At 36.0% G+C, this 19,510-nt stretch overlaps 1 protein-coding gene and 1 long non-coding RNA gene across 20 annotated transcripts in view; one reads left to right on the top strand and one right to left on the bottom strand.

Annotated features, from left to right (window-relative positions):
- Positions 1-19,510, bottom strand: part of ROBO2 (roundabout guidance receptor 2) — a 1,090,001-nt gene that overhangs the window by 466,850 nt on the left and 603,641 nt on the right. The window lies entirely within an intron of this gene.
- Positions 1-19,510, top strand: part of LOC115601483 — a 70,140-nt gene that overhangs the window by 7,872 nt on the left and 42,758 nt on the right. Inside the window, exons 2-4 of the long non-coding RNA XR_003989363.1 lie at positions 3,775-3,859; positions 12,833-12,931; positions 14,758-14,857. This is a non-coding gene — a long non-coding RNA (uncharacterized LOC115601483). The remainder of the gene's footprint in view (positions 1-3,774; positions 3,860-12,832; positions 12,932-14,757; positions 14,858-19,510) is intronic.

Raw genomic sequence — 19,510 nt, 5'->3', positions numbered from 1 at the left:
ACAAGCATGCATATAATCAAAGTGACAAATAAATAAGTACGAATGTAAACACTAAGTATCCTGTGTAATCACTAGAGGAACTATTGTATTTTGCATATTTTGCAGTTAAAGCTATTATAGGGTTTAATTGCTTGAATTGTATACAAAATCACCAAACTTTTACCAGGAAAATATGTGGGAATGTTTTTTCCCCTATAGAATCATAGAATAGTTAGGGTGATAGATGATCTTAAAGATGATCTTAAAGATCATCTACTCCCAACCCCCCTGCCATGGGCAGGGACACCTTGCACTAAACCACATTGCCCAAGGCTCTGTCCAACCTGGCCTTGAACATCACCAGGGATGGAGCATCCACAACTTCGTTGGGCAACCCATTGCAGTGCCTCACCACCCTCACTGTAAAGAACTTCTTCCTTACGTGCTGCATATTCTCTTGTACTGGGAGCAGCTGTGCCAGTACACAGTCCCTTTAAAAGCAATAAAGCTGTACATGAAGAAGGGCCAGCTCAGAACGCAGAAACAGAAGCCAATGGCTCATTTTAACATCTATCTCTGAACTGAACCACAAAATAGCAATTACCTCAAAGCTGTTTGCTGCCACAGCTACGAAGACTCTCTCACATTTAAAGCACACTACCCACACAACAGAAAATATCTTCTTTTTTCTTTTCATCATACAGCTTGCAATGCCGTGGCTGATTGTAGAATTTAGCATGTTTCAATCTAAGTCGTCAGTTCAAATCTTGCCCATGCTGATGGTGACCAGAAGTTATTACTTGATTCACAGCTTAAATTATTTGAGTCTGCTTTTTGTAGACAAGAGAAACACATTGTGAGTTTATCTTACCCAGACAATCAGCAATAGTTCAGCCTTCTAGGACAGCCTTGAGAAGAATAGGGTATTTTGCACTGCCGTGGCCCAGAAGGTACTTATCTTGAGAAAGAATTGGGTTTCAACAGCATCTACCACAATGAGATCCTCTAACCAATGAGATCCTGTAACCAGGACTGTGTATCTATGGACTTCTGTAATCTAAATAGTAATTAAATCCCACTGCCACATTACCTGCTGAAAGATTTTCTGAAGGCAATGTGTCTTCCATGATTCTGGCAAAAAGTTATATAAAAAAAAAAACCTTTTGTCATTTATCATTTTCCAAGGCAAAAAAAATGTACCAGTTCTTTAATTTGTAAGTGGCATGGCTATTAAAATGTCAGATTTAAAATAAATGAGCCAAGATATACAGTAAAGCCACAAGATAATTTTAAAGTAAAAAAGGGTAAATACCCCTGTGCATGAAATTCAAAGTACTGTAGTTATGTCTATAGACGTGTAGGTGGCATGAAATAATGAAGATGTGTGCTGGATTTATTATTTTGTTGATATTTAAAAAGAAACACCAGTCCATGCTGAAGAATAGAAGGAAAGAGGTATTCTCACCTAAGTTTGCATGGAATTTACTTGAGAAATTTCCATTAGTGCTTACAGGACTTGAATTCTCACATAAGAAAGAGACACTAGAAGCCTTTTCCAGTATTCTTTGGAAGAAATAGTACAGCTGATTCAAACTATTGACTTCATGCATCAGGCCACCTAGGAAATTTTTCCTCTGGGAGTTACAGAGATCCTTTCAAGTGATCTATATTTCAAAGAAAACTGGCTTAAGTTCTAATGTACTTTATAGTCATCCACCACTGTTCTTTAGTAGAGTTTTAGAGACATCAGATAATGCTGATCATTTAATCATAGCAGTCCTGACAGAATTCTGAGTACAAACTTCTTTTTTCCTTCTTTTTTTCCCTACTAATCCATTTAATTTTCCCATCACATGACCTGGAAGCTGGTTAGTGATTCAACATATGCCCAGTTAGAACAAGTTTGAATCTGTTAATTTTCCAATAGCCATAAACCTACATTGCTCAAATGAAACATACAACTTCTTCTGAGTCAAGAAGGAGCTCGCTTTTTAGCCATCAGCAGTTCACAGTGTCTATCCTTAAACAACTTAACATAAAAGTATCAAGGATTGTATTTCTAAAATCTTGTGGATACCTGAAAGTATCAGTGATCAGCACATTTGCAGAAAAGTGCTTTTTCGGTCCCTGCATACAAGCCTACAGTTGCTTAAGTCACATCTTGGACAAGCAATATGCAGAAAAACTTACAGAGCCATCTCTAACGCCAACATGACAAATATAGGGAGCAATGACTCTGGAGCTGGATATCTGACATATGCAGAGATGTCTCTTCTGCCAGAAATAAGATTATAGATGCAAGAGTGGCTCAGGAAGGTTAGGGCATCCAAACTCCTAAATCTTGGATTTGTAAGCAGTGACTTAATCAGAAGACTGCTAAGTCAAATCACAATGGTGGATGAAACAATTGAGGAAAGTATTCCTTAAAAGAGTGTCAAGCTGAACAAGAAAATGAAATGAGGGCTGAATGACAGCAAGTAAGTGTCAAGAACCTCTGGATTCTTATAAAGACATCTTAAAATACAGTGGAAAATTTGGGATTTGAATTCTTTTTTACCTAGAAATCAAAGCTATAATGATTAATAACCATACTTCATAATCTAGGCAAATAGCAGATGATAGATAGAAGATTTTTTTATGTAGAAAAGTGTCCCTTATTACATTTTCCAAACTCTTGCTTACCATTAACATTTTAGACCTACATGATATTGAAGATACTTAAATCAAACTGCTTAATATTCTGGGCTGACAGGCTCATTAAGCTGAATAGTAGGATGGCTGTCATATGCACTTCAGGCACTTACAGTAGGAAATCTTGTATTTTTAATTCCAAATGTTTAAAGAGAAATCTGTAGCATTAAAACTGTAACTATATTTCTTCCCTTTGAGAAGCATTACTAACTCTGGTGATATTTCGGTTGTTTCTTACATTCTAAACTATTCAAGAAGAAGAGTGCTGTGTATAACAGCTTTGGTATAGAAGTTGCCCATTTTTTAATCAATTCATAATCTCTTTATTATTGATCATTTATTTATGCCTGTCAATATTAAAGAATCATCTACTGCAGCTATAGCTGTTCAGACTGGTGACATTGTATACTAACTCCCATTTGGTCTACACTATTTTGATATCTATTTTTCATACATGTAAAAATACCTACCAAATGTTATTCAATGTTAAGAGCAAAACAACTTTGCAAAAAAAAAAAAAAAAGCTTCTACAAGGCCAGGTTTATCAAAATTATTAAGAGGTGCTCCACAGTGCTGATGATAGCATCAGTGTGGAAGCCTCCCTAGTCTTGCAAGTCAGTGCGAGTTAAGTTTCTAGCAATTAGTTTCTTTTGAAGGTTCTTAACAGGTACCTATCTAAATATTTTTACTCTGGCAGTGTATGAAAACTTCCATCATGCAATCTTTGATCTGGTGATCTAGAAAATAAATTAGAGTGCTTGGAGGGACTGTGAAGTGCTAAGAACTCTTCTTTCAGGCAAAATAAAAAGTGCAATTACAACTCTTTAAGTAGTAAGATAGCTGGTATTAATAGGCATTACCACAGGATTCATCAGGCAGCATGGCTAGGCTTCGCCAGAAGCAATGTCATGTGCATTGAAATAATAATGGATGAAGAAAGCTAAGGCAAAGGCCAGGAGACAGTGAATAAAATTGTAATGAATAAGAACTGCCATAAACAGGAGCAGAAGGGTATTTCCAGGGGAAAAGCAGGAACACAAAGTTAAGTTAGCAGACATCTGAGAAAAGAAACTACTCCTAATGCTATTTTTATTATTTTCACAGAAAGGAATAATATATAATCTTTGAAGGAGTCAGGAAGAATTGAACCTGCTTCAATGTCACCGCCTAAAGAAAGAAGTCACAAAATGTAAGTCACAAAATATAACTATGGGGAAAATGTTGCTCTTTTGTATTTACAAAATTATACAAATTATATAGGGTATAAATATAGGGTATAAAATAGCAAATATTTTATCAGAATATCAGATCTCTACACTAAAATCTAGTGCTAGGTTACAACAGCAGCTGATAAAACCATTCTGTTTTCACTGTTGTTTCCTTGGGAAGTATAATTCTAACGTCTGTTCCAAAAGTCTATTTGTAGATCACTGCATTCACCTTTTTTTTTTGGTGATTATATAGAAGTTGAAATATAATTGTGATATAATTACAATCCACATGCCACATTAAATCCCACTGCCATAAGAACATGTTGTTATTCCTACAACAACCGAGCTGGCTTGTGTCTCTTTTTCCCTTTGTTTCTCTGCCGAGATCCAGCTGAAAAGTAGAGTTCAGCTGAATCACTGTACTGCTTTGGAGGTTGACCATATGGTTAGTTGAGACTACTAAGGGACTTCAAGATAAAATATCCTACTGTTATTATATTCTTGTCCAACTTGTTTCCCTAAATATTGCATATAAAAATGGTTATGATACCATTTTTATTTATATAGGCATGCACAACGGTATGTTTGCATTCTTGTGCACAATACAGGAGTTTAGACATGATGCTGCCATTTGTCTTATGAACAAGTTTCTGATCTAAGACTTACAGCCATACATGATTTATGTAGGTCCATACAACTTTTTTGAAATGAAAACAGTCTAGAATTCCTCTAACTGGTCATTTGGGTTTGTTTTTATGAGGCAGAGACTGTAAAAAAAAAAGTTCTGTTAAAAAATCCATTGGCAATCTCAATAATATTGTTCTGTCCACTTATTTTAGTTCTTTTTCCTCAGTGTAAGGTTGCATACTGAAGGCATTTCCCCTGAAAGTTAAAAAGTGAGGTCACTGAAACAACTGTGATAGGATATTCTTTCTGTAGCTTCTGAAATTAGGTATGTCTCTCTTATCACCATGTTTGATTAATTCCACTACAATAGAGTCATTTCTTGTTTTCGTATAAGCTCCTTTCAGCTTCTATTTAACTCCTTCATTTTTAGTTACCTGAAAGGATACATCTTTTGAAAGAATAATCAAAAGAAAGCAAGAATCCATGGGGGGCATCTGCATACTAGGAGATAAAGTTCCAATTTTGCTCTTGAAGAGGGGCAGCTACCTGAGAGATCAAATTTTCCTCCCTTATCTGCTCAAGATGAACATTGCTGACTAAAGAAAAGGTCTGTGTAATTTGATAAGGTGACTAAAAGAAGTAAACCTTTTAGTTTTATCAGCTACAAACTCTAGCACCACCAGAGATGACCCACCTTGTTCTCAACAAGAAGCAACTACCTCAAGAGAATTAAGCAAAGTAACTCTTGGCTAGGAGTCTGTATAAAGCAAAGCACTCACTGTGTGTTAAAAAATACTTAAAAATATAAAACCTTTAACAATCCACAGATAGCATTACAGCCACATGACATTACTTGAAAACTTGCCCTGAAGTATATCTCAAAACTGCATTAATTCCCATTTCCATATAAAACGAACATATATTGCTGTTAAACCTTGTGTTACATGTCACTGAAAGCAGTGGTAAAGTCCAAACATTGACTATAACATGAATTAAAACATAGTCATCATGGCAATGAGTAAGTTTTTAACACAAATCATTTTACCTTTTCCACCATTAGCGTAATTGAATTTAAATGATACCGAGTCATACTTTTGAAGAAAAATAATCAAGTTGAAAATGTCTAGCCTGGTCTGTGACTTAGTCTGCTTAGCAAGAAGGAAAAGTTAACGGGAAGGTTGTGACTTGGGATTCAAAGGTTTGAATACTGCCCTGTAATTTAAGTGTGCCTTGTTTTCTATAATACTTAAACATGAAATACCCAGCTAAAAATAGGTCTTAGATTTCATAAATATATTATCATCTGACTGTGGGATGGACCTGAAAAACAAAATTTGGGTAGTCTGGCTTTGATTCGTGGATAGAAGGAAAGCTTTAATATTGCACGATCCTACAGTAACCTTTGAAATGTTGCAAGGAGACTGTGAATGAAAATGGAGTGTACTGATAATATATCACTCACAGACAACGGAGAGATGTAATCTCTAATACATTGTAATCTTCTGTGTGTACATCTCATAAATTTGAGACAAACATACAGAAGTCCCTACATTAGAAATTAGTTACAGTCTATTACTGGTGTGTTATCCCTCACTCTATGAATGTATATATATATACACACTCTATGTATGTATGTACGTATGCATGCCTTGGAAAATCTGTGGTGTACTCATTCATTTTGCTTGTAAACTCTTATGACCAATTTAAAAAAAAATCTAGCCTGTTAAAAATGCAGTAGAATTAAAATACCTAATTCCCATTGAAAGCAAAAGTCAGGTTTTACTTGCATATTTCCTAATCTCTTCTCTCTGTCTTTAGCTGCCCCAGAGTGTCTGACATCTAGCTCATACAGACTAAAGAAATTAGCAGTGAAAATGCTATGTTTAAGAAAGCTGTGGTGATATTGATAGATTCATTAGAGGTGCACCTAACACTTTTTTCTACTGCATGTTCTTTACTCTGCATTTTCTGAGAACCTTGAAAAAAAGCATTCCACATGATCTAAAAAATAAGCTGTAATGTACAACAAATACGTAACAACTCACAGATGTTGTTCCAAAGGACTGTTGCTATAACATAATGTAGTAGAATCCTGTCTTTATCCCAGATACTGTTTTAAAAATATTTTATATCTGTGGGATAATTAGATCCTGGTTTAAGATAGTTCTCAGAGCCTATAGACACTCACCCTTCCCCATTCTCTAACTGGAGTTAGGAGCCTATAAAGGAACGTTCTTCACAGTAAGCATAGTAAGTAGTTACTCTGTCATCCCAGAAGGACTTTTCCTTTTCTGTATGAAGATTGCTGCTCTAAAGATCAATATAAAAACTTGTTGGGTTGGTTTTTTTGTTTTTAATAGCCACACATAATTTCTTCAGGCAAAACATTCCCTTGAATGTAGAAACTGCTCTATGTCTACTAGGAATCAGTGTGGAGCAGTCTCTGCTTGGAATGATAAATTAATGTAGACAACAACTAAGTTACTTTTTTGTCGAAAGTGAATGCTAATAACATTTATCCTGTGCTTCATGATAAAGTCATTTAAAAGACTAAAATGCTGAGGGAAAAAGTCTTGCATTTAAGGAAACATGCATAAACTGTCCTTTACTTGCTTAATTACAAACTGCTGAGAGTATATATTGAGTAGCATCAATACATCTTCAAATAATTCTTTAAAATCCTTATGTATATCTGTTACATGTCTAAAAAATTTTTCACGGAAGTGTCCTAGTTTGCATTTTGAAACTGAAGAACAGTTAACTGTGTACGCTATCTGAACAACTGGTTTTACAAAAAATATGTAAGCTAACACAAATATTAAAGCACAATGCAACGATCCCATGCTCAGAGCTATTCAACGAAGAATCTGTTGTGTCTAAGTATTTAGAATCAATTTGTCACTTTGAGAGTGATGTTATGTGTTATAATTAAGCTTATCTGCCACCTTACCACTACTGCAAGGATCCCCCTACTGTTTTCCAGGCCTTTGTTTTCCTTGAACATGATCCTGACCATGCAGTCTCCAGCTTTCCTTACCTAGCTCCAAGGCATAAATTTTTAGTCTGGATTATTTTTCGCCAGCTTAGCAATATGAACTATTTCTGTACAAGTCCAGTGAGTGCCAACAGCAAAACAGGGGAAGGGAGAGGAGAGGATCAAGTGAGCAGGGAAAGCTCATCTCCTGTCAGTGATGGGAAGCTCTTACATCCACTTGAATCACATCAACTTATCAAACTTGAGCCTACCATCCACAGGACAAAATGCTGATTAACATCTTGTTGCTACAGGGAGAAGTCCAACAACCTTCCTTTCCCCATCCAAGCACTTAACTCCTCATCCTTTGTCCCCTTCCTTCTAGCTACAAAGCCTTGCTTGCTGCCCTTCCTCACTTCACAACAAATCTAATTTATTACAAGGGGGAGGGGGAGAAAGCAACTTTTGTTTCTTTGTTGTTGAGTGATTTTCTGTGATTTTAGTGAATTTAGCAGGCTTGCAGAGGGCCAAGGAAAGTAACAGTAAAGGGAAAGGGAAGGAAGTTGGGCGAGGATGGCTAACCAAAGCTGCCCTGTAAAGCTATCACTCACATACACCTCAAATCAGCTTAAGTTGGTAGGGCCTTCTGAAGCAGTGCCTTCACTCTATCTTTACCCGGCTCTCTCCCTTCACTGGCATCAGTGTTTGTGTCTATGGACTACGAAAAACTGTTTAAGCCATTTTTTTCCTTGCTGTTTTGCTTCATTCACTACCACCACTCACCCCCTTGGTTTAACTTGGATAAGCCTTTTCTTTAACAGTACATTTTAGAGAAGAACATATTTTTTTCCCCAGAAAACCTGTTTTCCCTGTGACTTCCATATTTTTCAGTAAATGCAATGAAAGTGAATAATGTCCACATTTGCACTCACACAGAAACACTGAGAGTTTTGTGAATTTCTCTTTTTGCTGTCCTATGCCTTTTCAAAACTCTCCCAGGTTTGGAAGTATATAACAAGGTTTTTATATTTTATAACAGGCACTTTTCCAAGGTCTTCAAGTTTGAGAAAGTCACAGTAACAGCATAAAATAAAAAGCATTAAAATTAAAGAAATTGTGGAGGATTCCAGGAACTGCTGGGTTCAGTATAAAAGGAAATGATAGGATGGGAAAAAATCATTTTAAAAATAAAATGGCAAGTGGATATGTTCACATGATAATCTTATTAAAAATACACATTCACAAAAATCTCCATATGTGCATGGTAGAAAATCAAACAGGTTTTATTGCCTGTAGATTTCAAGAACAGACGAGTTCCGGCAAAGCACATTTTGAAGAAGGAATTAATTTCACCTACCTCTGTGATCTATTTAGTGTACAGCTGATGTAAATATGAGAGATATGGACAACTTGACCTATCACTGACTGTGTTGTACCTGTTTGGTACTTCTGTGTACTATTGTTACCTTCCACTGCGCTAATCTCAGCTCTACTTGCTGGTGCAGTTAGTCTTTCTGTTGTTATTTTTTTTTTTTCTCTCATTATCAGCATTAAGTAAATGGGTAAAAACTGTCCTTAGAAATATGTGCAATGCTTGAGGGAACTTTTAGCACCTTGTAGATTCCCTCAAGCCCAACTGACCAATCAATTTCAGATAACAGTGATTTGTCAGAGGAGGAATTGAACAGATATTTCAGTAATGGTAAAAAGCAATTTAGCAGGAATGTGGTTTTTAGGTACATAATCATATTGAGCTCCAAAGTAGGGTGCTTGAAGTATGAGGAAACAGGTAGCAGCTTTACCAATGTTCTTGTAGTTTATCGGAATGACCTGAAACTCTTCTGCTGAGTTTCTAACAGAAATATTCAACAGCTAATGAAGACCTCCTCCTCCCTTGCCTTGCCTTCCTAGCTCCTCTCATTTTCAGATTCCATTGTGCTGCGTTTTTTCTAGGCTCTTGTTGAGTTTATTACTTTACCTTTCTGAAAGTAGTTTTACATTAAACTTCCCTAAAGGACTAATTTCTCTAAAGGTAGTATTTACTTGACAAACTAATTTAAATATACCCTGGATTAAATAGCATAATTTTCAAATGCTAGTCTTTTTTTATCTTAAGGGCAGGAACTGTAAGATGCAAAACACCAGTCAAAAGGTGTACTTGCTTATAAAGTATGTCCAGGTAAGTTTTCTCCCCTTTCATATCTCACTTTCTTTTGAACAATCTGACCCTCACCCACAAGGCGTTTCTCCAGCTCTTGACTGACAGAACAAATTTCCTTACAAGTCTTGCAAGCTGAATGAACAGGCAGTTCTTTTCACTGCACAAATCACACACACCAAAGAAAAAGAAACTAAGGAAATCTGAGATCATATTCCTGTATAAAGGCTGAGTTTATACTGCTTGAACAAGTGTATCAATCCTTTACTGCCTGTGAAGTAAAAATAACCCTGCTATGATATAAGTAACAGGTAATTCTTTGTTGGCTATGCATGTACCCTATTACATGAGATAAGAGATTTGATGACCATTTGAAAAATGATGTGGGATACAAACAGCAAGTAGTAGTGGCCTGTGTTATTCCATTTGTTTGGATTACTTTATAGGCATATTTTCAGAAGTGCCACAGAACCTCAGATTCTGTAATGGGAACAGAGAGTGTGCTCCTGAACACTGGCAATTCCTGGCTGCAGAACCGTCTCTTGCCTCCCCTGGAGAATATCTGCTTCTGTAATAAATTCCAAGATCAGGCCAGACATATGACTAACTACTGATCTAGAAATGAAAAACAGAACTTGAAAGAAGTTAGTGCTAGATGTCTGCTGAGAGAATAGAAACGAGAGAGAATAGAAACTACAATTACACTCTAATTTAAAAATGTGATCTTACCAACTTTTTCTATTGTTATTTTCTCAGTGATGTGTTTATAGAGACATTTCAGTAAAGGCTGACTCTTTAGTGTTGCTGCCATGAATGACACTAGTGTATGATATAAAGCTGGTAAATGTAGTATGACAAGTTAAAACCATTTACATCTGATACATAACAAAATATTTATTTATTTAGAAACAAGTACTAGATATAGACTGTTCATACCATCTCGGTTGTACCATGGATGGTATTAAAATAATCTCAAACACAGGAAGGATATATTTCCATTTTTTCACAGTATTACAAAAGAAAAGTCAAAGAAAACACATAAGATTGCTTTAATCAAGTTGATTTCTGGTTTCTAAAAGGGTTTTTGTTTTAGCTCAAAACTCAGTACAGCTTTTTGAAATAAAGCTCTAGTTTTTGAGCAATAACATTACATATGGTTAACACCAGACAATGCCTATGTAAGGCTGGATGCTGCAAGCTGAGATGTGAAAGTAAAGTGGGAGGAAAACGAATGAGATATCAGCTACATGCTCAGTAGCTTTTCAGGCAGCATGACTGAATGAACATAACGGTATTACCATATACTGAGTTATTATTTGTTATATGATACCAAAGCAAGGATTCATGCAATTGTTTATTATTACAATCTGTCCTGTGTGAAACACTTTTACTAGCGGAACTATTGCTAATATGTGGCATTATATTTGAAAGATCTGGTAAATACCCTTGATTTAATTTCCTAGGCACTATTACACACCTAGTGTGTAAGATTGTCTGTTGTTGACCAAAACCAATAGCATTGCCAAGACATACTCTGCATGTGTGTTTTTGAACACTCTCCCTTTTATTGAACTTGCTGGGATCAATGCCAATTATTAGATTTTAATAGGATTTATTTCACCACTAAGATGCTGTCAGATATGCTAATAGCTTTCACCATTTCAGGTCTTAGTCAAAGCCATATTCTCAATACTACTATACTGTAATCAAACAGATCTAAACACTACAAAATAAATACTTAAAACTGTTTTTACATGTCCAATTATGTGTTAGACCATTCTCATTTAATTATCTAGTTATAAAATACTTAATTATATACTGCCTAATAACATAATACCTCACATATATAATGCCTTAGTGGCCTATGTGATCAATTCTTAGGCTTAAACAACCAGCTAAACTGGCAAATGAAAGCACTGCAGAGGCAGGAAATTACAGAGGATTTTTTTTATATATATGCAGTCTAAGAATCACACATTAGTTGCGTGATCACTCATAAAGATCATGGATGCCTATAAAGATACAGAATCAAGGATAAGAGCACTGTTTCATCTGGTGTCAGACAGTAGAATACTGCGTCAAGTTTTAGTTTCTGCACTCCTAACTAGAAAGGATTCAGTGGAGACTTGCCAGATATTTTGAGTTAAGATAACAGGTCTTCAGGGAATAATTTAGAAAACTTCAATATCAAGATTTTAACAAAAATATAAAGATTAATATTAATTTATCAATTCTTGTACACAGGAGCTGAAGAAAAGCTGTTGCATGCTTCTATTGCATTTGTTAAAAAGTCAGTACCAAGCAGTCAGCTGTTACCCAACAATGTAGGTTTTTTCCTCATTGCTTAGAATTCACATTGGATGTTCTTCTATGGGACATCTCATCAGATCAGAAAAGGATCATAGAAACCGGCTGCAGGGATTATTGAAAGACGCACAGTATCTGGTTCATTACAGAAGGTCAGAATAGGCAGTGTTATCTGGGCTTCAGTTCTTTGAGTTTATGGAAGTTTCCCATTAGTCGAAAGGGAATTGGGACTGTGTTATTTCATTTCACACAGGAAGTGTTAATTAGATATATCATCTGCTTAGAATATATTTAACTTGATTGCAGATATGTGCAATCTCATATTTAGTATGCTGTATCCCATGAAAACTCTGAGTGAAAGCGGCAAGTGTGCTACGGAACAAATTTCAGTAACGGTGACCTTGCCTCATTCATTGCTTGCATATGCTTTCAGTTATTCATAGCCTATAGAATAGTTAGCTGAATGGAGATGCTTAAGGACAAGATGGAAGATGCATTTTTACACAGCCAACTTTACTCCAGGTTGAAAAAAAGAATTTGTAGTTCAGTCTTTCATGCTCTGCCAGTGAGGAGGGGCACAAGAAGCCGGGAGGGAGCTGAGACAGGACACCTGACCCGAACTAGCCAAAGGGGTATTCTGTACCACAGCACATCATGTCCAGTATGGAAACTGGGGGGAGTTACCTGGAAGGGACCAATTGCTGCTGGGGTCAAGCCAGGGCAGGTGGTGAGCAACTGTATTGTGCATCACATGTCTGTCTTGGGGTTTATTTCTCTCTCTCTTTTTTTGTTTTCTCCTTTTTCATAGGTACATTGTTACTGCCGTTATTATTGTAATATTTTATTTTACTTCAATTATTAAACTGCTCTTATCTCAACCCACAGGTGTTAACTTTTTTCTGATGGTCCTCCCCATCCCACCAGGGGTGGTGGTGTGAGGAAGCAGAAATGTGGTACTTAGTTGCCAGCTGGAGTTAAACCACAGTAAGTATCATGTGTACATATAAAAGGTATGACCTTTTCTGCCTTTTTAACCTCATCAACTCAAATTAAATTTAAACTGGACAGCCGATAGAAATACTTCCAACTGAGGAAATTACATACATTTTTATATGTAAGAGTTTACATTTGATGCTATTACAAAAATTGTTGAAAGCCCTACCAGCCAAAGAGTGTTGCCAAAAGTTATCATACAGTTGAACAAGACAAGTTCACAGGAGGCAGGGGAAAAGGAGATTTTCTTTTTCTGTGGTGAACAATTCCCATACCACATTTCTGCTGAAAAGAGAAAGTAAAAGCTCATGTTATGGAATATACCTGCTTTTTGTGTTAATTGTTGAGCTGTTACCACATCTTTCACTAGAATTTTATACATATATATGTATAAAGAACAGAAATATCACAGTAATGAGTTCAGTCTATTAATTAATTCCTTTGTCAATATGTACTTGTGACAGACTCTTAAAACTTGTGTGTCAAATTCTAATTCCCTAACTCAAACTAAATACCACTTTTCAACATGAGTAATATTATAACAATCTGGCAGGAACAGATATACCAGACCCTATTTAATACTAGATAAAATGGTATTTATGTCTTTACTCCATTTTGTACTGAAAAAATCTATAACCATCACATCGGTTTATCAGTATCGTGGGGAATGCCCTTTCACTGGTTCCATTTGTGATACACTATAGTGAGCAACAGTATGTTTAATCCACACTTCTAAAATTATGTTTATGATCAGAAATTGCTTTTATATTCTGGGGAAAAGAACTGTTCTTGAAGGCTTTCAGTGAGTTGCATGCTGGATTGTTTCAGGGAGTTCAGTAGGTCATGAATCATGTGAACTTGTCTGACACAATTTGCAATTCTTTTATTTAAGATCAGAATTCCAGTGTGGTTTGAAACACATTCATTGTAGTGATCACAAAACTATTTTTAATATTTATGGAATGATACTGCAGATCCCACTGTAAATTCAGAGCATATGTTTACCAGTGACAAGAAACTGAGGAATGTGCTAAATTTTATGAACTGTTAATGAGTCAATAAATTGACTGTTTTGCAGCCAGAACTCTGTTACTACTGGCATTGTCCAACATTCCAATCTGGATTTCTTACAGAGAAAGAAGTTCTATTCCAAATTTTAACTCCATTTCGTTTCTTTATTTTTCTTCACACTACGGTCTTGTGTCTTAAGAAGAAATATGCAACTGAATGAGAATTGCAAGGTACATTTCTCACTATTGTCAAGGTAGGAAGTTATCGGAATATAGGTCTTTTCAGTATTACTCATTTAATATCACAATCACATCACATAATCCCTTTTATAAACTTCTCAAGGTCCATTTTAGATGTAGTCAGACTGCAAGACAGTCCCCAGAATTTCAGTGCTCTAATGTTTAGAGATGTTTCACATTTATTCCCAGCTATATTTTTATGCGTGTATTCTGCCAATGTTTAAAGAGCTTAAACAGCTCTTTACTCTTTTTGACTTTTAGCCCTTAAGATACTTATAGATAGGGATCATAATTCCTTTCAGCCTTTGCTTTGGTAGACTGAAAAAGGTCTATATGGCTGTACATATGCCAGTTCAACCTTCCTGGACATGGGCAGCAGGCACTGTACAGACTATTCTGCTAAGGTCTGATGGTAGTACTAATGATTTTGTATTTCTGCTAAAAATATTTTCCAGTCATGTTCTCGGATCACTTTTGTTTTATTCATGACTGAGGCCATTGACAGATAGTGGTCTGCTATATCCCAAGATCAGTTACTGGATTTGTTTTCTTTCGATCTTTCTTTAGGTATTTCTGGAAAACAAGTGCCATGTTCCAGACAGAAACTACTGCCTTTTGCATTACTGAATTTTGTATCGTTTCCGTTACATCCAGATCTTCCTATACGGTATCTCAATTTTCTCCTGTATAATACTACTATCTAATAATTTCTGATATGCAAATCTTGTTGAAATGGTCCCCTTTTTAACAGTCCAGAGATTAACCATATCAGAAATGAATGGTTAAGCTCCCATTTCTCTGATACTTAGTTTCTTGGTACTTCTCACTGCTGTTTACTGTTTACCCAGTTCCTCATTCATCCACACATTTTTTTTCTACTAACTCTGGCTTTCTCCATTTTAAGCAATACTTGTCTATATAGTGGGTATTAGAATGTTTTAGTACAGACTACCTAAGGTCTGAAACATTTATCTGGAAGTAGATACCAGTATAGTCTGGCATGGTGTACCTCTGCATTTTATCTAAATTACCTGTACTACCATGTCTAATTGTTCAGGACTTTGCACACTGCTGCAGTGAGATTGCTAGGCCTAAAGTCAAATACTACTTCTATTCTTCTCCTTAAAAATAAAAAGCACTTAAAAATAAAAAGCTATCCTTATGTGACACAGTGCAATCTTAGTTGATGTATTTGTTGAAAACACTTGCCATATGACCTACAGCTCTGGTTTGTTATAATACTGAGATGAGGACTCTCCTGTCGCTTGCTAAAGAACAATCAGTACTTCTAAATTGGTTTCCATTTCAGCTATGGAAATGTCTCATGCCTCATAGGCCACTCTACTGTTACTCCTGTGGTCAAAGTCATCTTCCTGTTTAAAAACTGAAGTGGTTATTTAGTACTGAAGTATACTGAATCACCAGTGTGCAGTGACTTTTTTCACTGTCTCCTTTTACTTACATGACTGAAGTAATCTTTCTGTTTGTTCTTACATCCTTTGCAAGACCTTATTCAGCTTGACTCAGCAATTGTCTCCATCTCTGATCTCAGAATTCTTTGCTGACCTCTCCTTTTCCCCATGCCTTTGTACTGTATTAGGATTTTTGATATGACTATATATCCAAAAAGGGACGTTGACCTCCTCCTTGTTTGATACACAGATTCATGATAGTTTTAAGCATCCTTAATCTGAAGTTCATGAATCCCATCACAACCAAATTCCTATCTCCTCAGTTAAAGCCATGATTCTTTAAGGTACCAGTGTGATGAGCACAGCTAGTGGCCCATGAAATCCTGGAAATAGAGATATCTACAAATAGACCAAATGGGATGACAGAAGTGTGATAGGAAATATGAAATGGCAAAACCAAAGTGCTGCTATAGTGTTCTGTTTCTTAATGTTTTTCTAGAATTGCTATAAGCAGAATAATATGGACTCTAATTCCATTTCTAAAATTCATTCAGTTAAAGGCTGAACTATGTTATCAAAACTGTTCTATCAGTAGTGATGACTTTTTCTCTTGCAGCACAAGTCAAATGGAAAAGCTAATACATAATTTTTACATTTATTTCCTTGTGCTTTGCTTTTCTCAGGCCTCACTTTCCTGCAGCCCAACCACTGTATTTTTTAAAGGCATCTAAAGCATTATTCTAGCACTTCCAGCCTGAATGTTGGTAGTGCTTGTTGGAGTATATAATACTGCCCCCTTGCAACATTTGTCATTAAGCTAGCTAAGACCAAGGAGCTAATCTTTTCATTGCCTTTAAATCCACCAATCACAAAGATATTTCCAATATGTTCCTAATTAATTGCATCATATACTTTTACGTCTGCTGCACACTAAAGGCATGTTAGCCAGAATATTCTTTATGATCCAGTTGTGACTTACAATTAAGCAAACGCATTCTTTTGTGTCACTTAATACAAAGACATATAGCGTAGCTGGATTATGATTATAATATGTAGAATATGCATGGTATAAACACACAAGAAAATATGACCTACTTTCCCAATCAAAAAAAGAATCCTTTACTCTAAGAGAGAAAGAACAATCAGAAGAATGGGAGATAAGTATACAACCATATGTTTTCTGGAAAAGGTAAATTTTCTAGTTCATAATACAGACTACTCACCAATGTGCACAGACCTATTTGCCTCACTTTTGCTATGGTAGTAAGACATTACTAATGGGTTTTTTTCCTCCTCCTTTATAGTGTGACTCCCAGCCTGTAGACAAATAGAGATTTTCAAACCTGCCTCTATGTATTGGGTAGAGTGTTACAAAATTATTTTGACTTGCCATTTTAGGAAACACAGAGGCCCAGATTAAGTAAAATAAACATTATTTCAGTATGAGCAGGAAGTTTAAACATTTGGCTGGCTTTGGGTCAGACAGATAAAAGAGAATAATACAAACCAAAACACCTGTGAAGATACCAAAACTGACAGAAATATGTGAAATGAGGTGGTTGAACAGTATGTGACCTTCTGGGACAGAAGTTAACTGTTGAAACAATCTGCAGTTGACAAACAAGCAGCACCTCACAGATTAATCATGCCAGTAGTTCAAATTTTTCTACTGTCATTTACTTCATATAAACTGAACAATTAAATGGCAACAGCCTGGGATGGCACGATTCGATAAGAAATGATTTACATCACTTTCACAATCTTATGCCAGGGCCATCTGCATATCCAGGCTGTCCACAAATCTGCCTGAGTTAAAGTTATGACTCATATCATTAGGTCTACTGGACAACTGGTTTGCCTTTTAAGAAACTTCTCTCTTCACCCCTAAGGGCTTTGGTAAAATTTAAAGACTACTTATGTCCCAAGTACAGACTAAACCAAGAGGAATAGCCAATACTGCTAATAATATTTTATTTATCTACCCTTTTATACAGCTTTTTCATTCTTATTCTGGTCAGAGAAAAGCATCTGTACACATACTTTATGTCTGACATTCAGCACCTCCACAGCAAGTACAAGCCAACATAAGCAACCTCACCTAGTGAAAGATATCCCCTGTCCATGGCAGATGGGTTGGACTAGGTGATCTTTGGACCTTAACCATTCTATGATTCTATGATATTTTAAAAGTTTAGTCCTTAATACATTTGCTGGGCAGACCAGTGTTCCTCCAGAGCAAAGACACGTGCTTTCCAAGACAAGAAAAACTGTAGAGGGACAGAATGTATTACACATATTTATGTTATATTTAAGGAAGTCTTTACCTTTTGCTTACACAGTGGCTTGCAGTTTAATAGGTAGCTTTTCAAGTCACTGTTCACTAAATGTTGCAGTATTACTCCTTTGTGAATACTCCACTAGGAGCCTGATGGCAACAGCTGTTGATGTACCATTGCTAGCGTTTCAATATATCTCACTCTAGAGACGAAAGTCTTACTTTAGACTGCAGCAAATGACCATGCACCACACAATTTAAGTCTACCAAAAGTCACATTTCTAAATTTCTGCCTCATAAGATGTGATATTAAAGATACATTTGCCTTTCAAACCTGCAAATTGTTGTTTATAAGTCTAACGCTTCTCAAATAAAAATGACATCTATTTGGTGGTCATGCCTATTAGGTTTTTTTCTTGAATAGGTGATAAATTTGTGTTCTCAGGATTCCAGTAACTGAGATATCTTACTGTGAATCTTTTTATGAAAATTATTAATCATTTAATAAAAACACTCAATGTCTAACAAAACTGGCCAAAATACTAAGAAAATTAGTCTTCTAAGGTACAGAAGACAGAAAGATGGCAGACTTCATGATTCCTCACCTAGATTTTATTTATTTGCACTCAGAATCAGCAGAAAGATGAAGTGCTGTCTTAGAGAGCAGTCGGTGTATAATAAATACTGCAAAGCTCTGCTTTGAGGAAACTGGCGAATACATTTCTCCTGAGGGTTAAAATTAGCATCCATGGTGTCAAACACCAGGATGCAATCATGTCCCCCTGACATCAAAGGAAGCATTTCTCTTCATTTCAGTGGAACCAGCATTTCTTTTCAGGAGTCCTACAGGCAGGCAGTTTTTCCTCCATGGCAGGAGAGTACTTCCTACTGAGCTAGTAAGACAATAATGTCAGCAGTAAAATGGATTTGCATCAATTGTATTTATCTTCTCCTTAATGCTTTTAATTCATTGAAAAGGCTTAAGCCAACACTTTATCCTGCTAAACCTGAAAAAAATGGTGAATGATGGTAATGGAAAAGTTATTTCTTTTCAGATTGCTATTGCAATGATAAGCTTTGGTAAAAAATTCCACAAATACCATTCTGTATGCATCCTGTCCATCTCTTCTTAACATACAAATGAAAAGATCGTGTAAGAGCTTCTGTTTAATCTCCTCCACTGTCTGTTAAACATTCTAGAAAAAGAAGCCATTTTTCTTGAAACAAGGAGGTTATTGACCCAGATGACATAAACCTCACATCTGCAATGTCAACAGAAAAAATTACTGCTGAAGGCTTGAAAGTACTATTTGCCCATGTAAATTCAAAGGCATGGCCCCTTTTTATCTGTATGTTTTTCATGTTCACTGTTATGTGAAAGTCCGATTAAAAGCTTTTCAAAATAACCTGAGTGTGTAATTAGGGGGCACACAACTCCCATCCTGGGGTTAATATCCTCACAAACACGCAAAGTACAAATCTAGCAGAGAACCAATCTGTTTCATAATTCAGTTCCAGTGTCTCTCCCCTGCACTTTAAGGCTTACAGTGTTCTGCAGAATGATATATTCATTGTTGGTTTATCAACTTAGAGAATGAGTAGTTGTTGAGACATTCATGTTATACATGCTAAT

The sequence above is a fragment of the Strigops habroptila genome, chromosome 2 (assembly GCF_004027225.2).
Source record: "Strigops habroptila isolate Jane chromosome 2, bStrHab1.2.pri, whole genome shotgun sequence".
Taxonomy (NCBI): Eukaryota; Metazoa; Chordata; class Aves; order Psittaciformes; family Psittacidae; genus Strigops; species Strigops habroptila.
Note: the sequence above shows the minus strand (reverse complement) of the source record. Positions and strands in the feature narration are given on the sequence as shown.